This window comes from Camelus bactrianus, chromosome 10 (genome assembly GCF_048773025.1).
Source record: "Camelus bactrianus isolate YW-2024 breed Bactrian camel chromosome 10, ASM4877302v1, whole genome shotgun sequence".
Taxonomy (NCBI): domain Eukaryota; kingdom Metazoa; phylum Chordata; class Mammalia; order Artiodactyla; family Camelidae; genus Camelus; species Camelus bactrianus.
Window position 1 is genome coordinate 55,936,394 of NC_133548.1, and position 5,695 is coordinate 55,942,088.

Sequence of the window (5,695 nt, forward strand, 5' to 3'; positions counted from 1 at the left end):
GCAACCTGGGACGTGCAGTCCTCGGCGGCTGAGCATCTCGGGGGATCGCGCAGAGACCTCTGGGAAGTGTAGTTCAGCGAGTCCCTCATTCTTGCTGCTTCATATCCTGCTGCTTCGCCCTCTCGTGTACAGGAGGACGTACTTTACTTGGTTTAGACGCTCTCTTCAGGGAAACCGAATTTCTCAATTTCTAGGGTGGACCTGATTTTCCCCATTTATCCCTTTCAGAATTTAATTACCGCAGTCTTTGCCCTACATGGTAAAATGCTGAAAATAACAACACACAGTACTTGTGGGGTTCAAATGTGCTAATATAGTCTTTGTAAATTCTAAAGTGGTTACAGTTGTTAGATTTTAGTGGCTTAATTATTCTTACAAGGATGTAAAAAGTTACCACTAGATTACTCAATCTACGAATTTGTTTTCAAAGCTTTGTGTGCATCATCAGCTCCGTGACAAGCACCATTCAAAGCACTGAGGCACATTAAAACACTTGATTTCTGCCAGGGCTTTAATAGACAATTTATGGAAAGGAAATATAAATTGTTATTAAAAACTAAAGAAAAAAACCTAATCACATCAGTTAAAAAAAAACATAAAGCAATAACATTTTTAGCTATTAAAATTTTTCTAAAAAATAATTATAAATTCTTCCAAATAAACCATCAGATAGAGTCATTCACGCTGCTGGCAGGAGTGTATGTTAGTACAACATATTTGGAAAACAATAAGGTATAAAACTTAAAATTGAGTAGCCAGTTTCACTTCCAAGATTCTACTCTAAAATAAGAATCACATCTGTAGCTAAGATGTTTAAAGATGATAACTCTAGCAATATTAATTATAATAGTGAAAAATTGAAAATAATCTAAATATTCAAAATAATTCAGTAAACTGCAGAAATGTCCCAAACTGGAATATTATACAATCATTAAGTATTAAAAAAAACTTAGTGACAAGAAAATGCTTAATTTATATATATATAAATATATAAATATAATAAATATAAAATATGCAAATATATATATTTATCTCCCCAATATGATTATAATTCTTCAAATGATATAAGTAAAGTCAACAGGCATTATTAATAAAAATAACTCCAGCTGCTCTGGAGGAGCTCACAGCCTACTGGAATATATAGACTAGTAATTGGGAACACAAAATTTTCACTTACCTTAAATTCAGTAATGGTGGGGAGGGTATAGCTCAAGTGGTAGGGCTCAGGCTTAACATACAAGAGGCCCTGGATTCAATTCCCAGTACCTCCTCTAAAATTAAATAAATGAATAAACCTAATTACTCCCCTCTCCCCCCAAGAAAAACCCTTACTTAAATTCAGTAAGGATTATGGAAAAAAGTGTACCTCTTTTACATTAATACATATTGATTGCTATTTGTATTACTGTAAAACTCTCCTAAACACAAATACACAGTGTTGATGGTGGGCCAATCATATTCTTTTTTGTGGAATTGGCAATTGGATTCAGGGATTCTTAATTACCTTCTGAAGCTGGGTGGAACCACAGCAAGTGAATTTGGGAGCCGGCACAGCCATATTTTGCTAAGTGGGCCAAAGGACAGAGAGGCCGAAGCAGGGACAGTAGATGGAGTGAGTCTAGGTGGTATGCAGCTAATAGATTTTACAGCTTCCTGAGACCTCTCTAACGCTCCTGTGTTTCTAAACTGTCTATTGTTGCTATTAATTATTTGCTGAAAATCTTAGTTTATAAAAGCATTTTCCCATTAATTTGTTAATATTTTCTCAAAAGTATGTTAAGAGGAATAAAGGAGACAATACATATAAAATACTTAGCACAATACATGACACATATAAACACCAAAAAAGCTGTAGCTGTTTTTATTACTAATGCCTGTTGCCTTTTGCTCAGTGTTGGGAGATTATTTGCCATGGGTCACTCATGCTTCTGCATAGCTTGCCCACAGAGGCCCTCTCTGCCTTTTGTTATGGACTCTCTTTTTAAGGAAGTTTGTATAATGAACAGCCTTGGGAAGTATAGTCTGTCCCTCCGGAGCAAAAGGCCTCATGCTTATTGCCTGTTCTAAAAGATTTGGGTTTTTATAGCTTAGGGTTCCTTTCTGTAATGCAATCCACTGCACACTCAGGTACCCACCTGGGCCTATCTGCATCCCCACCATGGGACTCAGGGAAGGGGAATCATTCAAATATTCTGATGCTTGACTGCATGCTGTGCTATGAGTAGTTATACCCTTTGTCTCTGGCCAAGGAGCCTCATGTCTTCTGCCAACGTCGATGCAACGGTGGCAGGCTAACTTATCTTGTGAGTAGGTACGATCTCAGACCCTGCTAATAACTTCGACACACAGCAGGAATAGATTAATGCCATCTAAATGTTACAGGAGAAAATTCTTTGGTTCAGTTGAGGATGATACTTTTTGGTCACGGTTAGCAAGAGGAGGTAAGGTTTGATCCGTGTTTTGAAGGGTTTGTGTTAGGTAGAGATTGTAGGGAGGAGGTCTAGGAAAGAGGATTGGAGTAAGCAAGGACATTTTAGTAACCTCCTGCTCCTTCCCACTTCAGGGCCTCTGCCCATGGTGCTCTCTCAATTCGGAGCAATTTCTCCTCCTCTTTACCTGGTGCATTCCTTCCTGTCCTTCAGATCTTAGTTTAAATACAATTCTTGGGTGGGGTGAGGGGGGTGGGGTCCTTCCTCTCCCCACATGGAGCTTTCGTGTATTTGTTATGGACTCCCATAGCAACCCAAGCTTCCCGTGTCATGGCACTTTTTCTTCTAACACCTTTATTATGGTGTGATTCCTGTACAGTAAACTACACATATTTCAAACGTACAATTTGATGAATTTTGATAGATGTGTACACCAATAAAACCACCACCGCAATCAAGATAGCTAACATTTCCATCATTTCCCAAGACATGCAAATTTCAAATTCCCAATTTATCCCTTCCCACCCCCCTTACCCCCTGGTAACATGTTTGTTCTCTATGTCTGTGAGTCTGTTTCTGTCTTATAGATGAGTTCATTTGTGTCCTTTTTTTTAAGATTCCACATATCAGCAATATCATGTAGTATTTTTCCTTTCCTTTCTAACTTACTTCACTTAGAATGACAATCTCCAGGTCCATCCATGCTGCTGCAATGACATTATTTTATTCTTTTTTTATGACTGAGTAGTATTCCATTGTCTATATACACCACATCTTCTTTATCCAGTCGTCTGTCCATGGACATTTGGGTTGTTTCCGTGTCTTGGCTATTGTAAACAGATGGCACCTCTTATTTGTATCCTTAACGATGTTAGAGACACATCTGTCACCATCTTCTCCAACATCATTCCTGGCCCATAACAAGCCTTTGTGTCAAATAAATGAATAAACATTCAAAATATAGTCATAGTTTGGTGAGAAGACCTGATAGATTGGGGCATAGGAGGCATTTGGAAGATTGGGTGGAATTGGGGGAGAAAAAAAACCCAAAATAAAGAAGAATAAAAAGAGACTAAACACTTTAGGTAGAATTTTGAGTAGACTCTCAGGAGATTCCAAAAGTTTTTGAGCCCAAACTGATAAGTTTGAATGCCTTTCCAGAAAATACTACCTGCCATTCACTAGTACAAGCTAATGAATCACTGCTGCTCCTGACATCTGATGAGGGACCTGGCCGTGAGAAATGCTCCCCTCTGGAAGCAGTCTGGTTAATCCATACCTCAGAGGCCGCTAGGGTAGCTAGGAGGTGGGTCCTGATTTTTTCACGGAAAAGGACCACTGTTACTGCATTTTCACCCTTGTACGCCCCACATTTGAATACCTTATATTCTTTACCAATCACATTATGAAGATATTACCTATTTTCCTATTTTCAGTTAATTCAAGACAAAGATGACTGCCATTTAGCAAGTGGGAGATAAGCAGTGATGATCAAAGACCCAGCTGATAAATTCCAGCTGAAGGCAAAAGTACCTGCCAATTTCCTTGGTGGTTTTCCATCTCATCTCCAGCAACAGTACAATTTCCTTAGGCATATTGAAATGCCAGGACCCTCTTGGGGACCCCAATACTCTTTCCTCTGATGCCCAGAGGTCTGGGGACCCAGGCTGGGCATAATCACATGAGATGGCCAGATAGCCAGTGAATGTAGCTCTGGTGACTTTGAGGAGAGAGGATGCAGCCTGGGCCACTCACGTCGGTCAGATCTTTTCTCTTGGAATAAGTGATGTGAAGGAATCCCAGTGTGTTTTTTTAAAGCAAGTAAAGGAGGCATTGAAAGAGAGATCAATGGGACCCAACAGACTCCATGTCCTTCCTTAGCTTACTTGGAGTTCTCAACACTAGAGGGAGTGTGTGGACTGAACCAAAGACCATCCTTTGCCCTTATTTCTGCAACAAATTTTATAGTTGTTGTGCAATCCTTGAGTCAGAAGAGTCCATTGTCACAAAAGCTTTATGTTATTTTATGTTAATATCACATTTTTCATGGCTTGAAAGTGATCACTAACCCCTGGCCTCCACAGATCTGGGAAGAAATTTTTTCCTAATTGTACTAGAGGGCTGGCAATGACACCCCACTACAAGTTGGCTGATCACAGTGAATCAAAGGAAAGAATAATAAAAAGAAAATAAATAACTGTTAAAGCATTATATACTTCTCAATGTTATATCATATTTGATAGTGTCGCTCATTGATTCTTCAGCTAATTCTTATTGGGCACTATGTATGGTGCCAGGCACTGTGCTAAGCCGTGAGAATCTAAACATAAGACAGTCCTTCCCTCTGTAGAGGATGTGTTGTCATCTCTGGGTCTTCCGTGGGAAAACATCCACCCCCTTTCATAAAGAATTGGCCATTCATTTAGAAAGAAATGGGTCTTCCCTCAAAAGGTTAAACATAGGATTACCATATGAGCCTGCAATCCCATTCCTAGGTGTCTATCCGAAGTGTTAAAACAGATACTCAAGCAATCAGGCAAATACATATACACGCATGTTCATAACAGCACTCATACTAGTCAAAAGATAGAAACAGCCCAAACATGTCTATCAAAGGATAAATGGATAAACAACTTGTGGCATAGATACATATGAAAGGCGTGGATGTTTTCCTGTGAAAGACCCAGAGATGACAAAGGTATCCTCTCCAGATTAACAGAACGTGTGTAGGTTGGATATGAGAGCATTTGAAATAGAGAAACAGCAACACTCCAAACTGCTGTAGGCAAGAGGGGGCAGAGGACCTCCAGGTGGTAGGAGACACCCGAGGATGGCACTTCATGTGGAGGCTGTGCTCTTCCCTTGAAAGCCCGAGCGACACGTGTAACACTGCTCGGCCTCAAGCAGCTGCAGAAAGGCCAGCAGGACGGTGAACGTCTTGAAGTTGGAGCGTTTGTGGATATTTGCATTGGTACCTCAGGAGTAGTGGCCACTAGAACATAAAAATATTGATCTAGTGATTCTGTCAGCACTTAAGGCATGAACTTGGAACTACTACAGAAGGAGAGACTGAGAATTCTCAAAACCTCAAGACTAGGAGGTGGCCATTAAGGGCAGATATGTGTGGAACATGGGCCCTTTGGGCCCCAAAAAGTTATAATGCAGACTCGGGATGACACATGAAGACCTTCTGGACAGGAAGAGGGCAGAAATGTTTCTTTAGACATATCTGGCTAGGGATCAAAGGGCTTCACCATCCCTGAAGA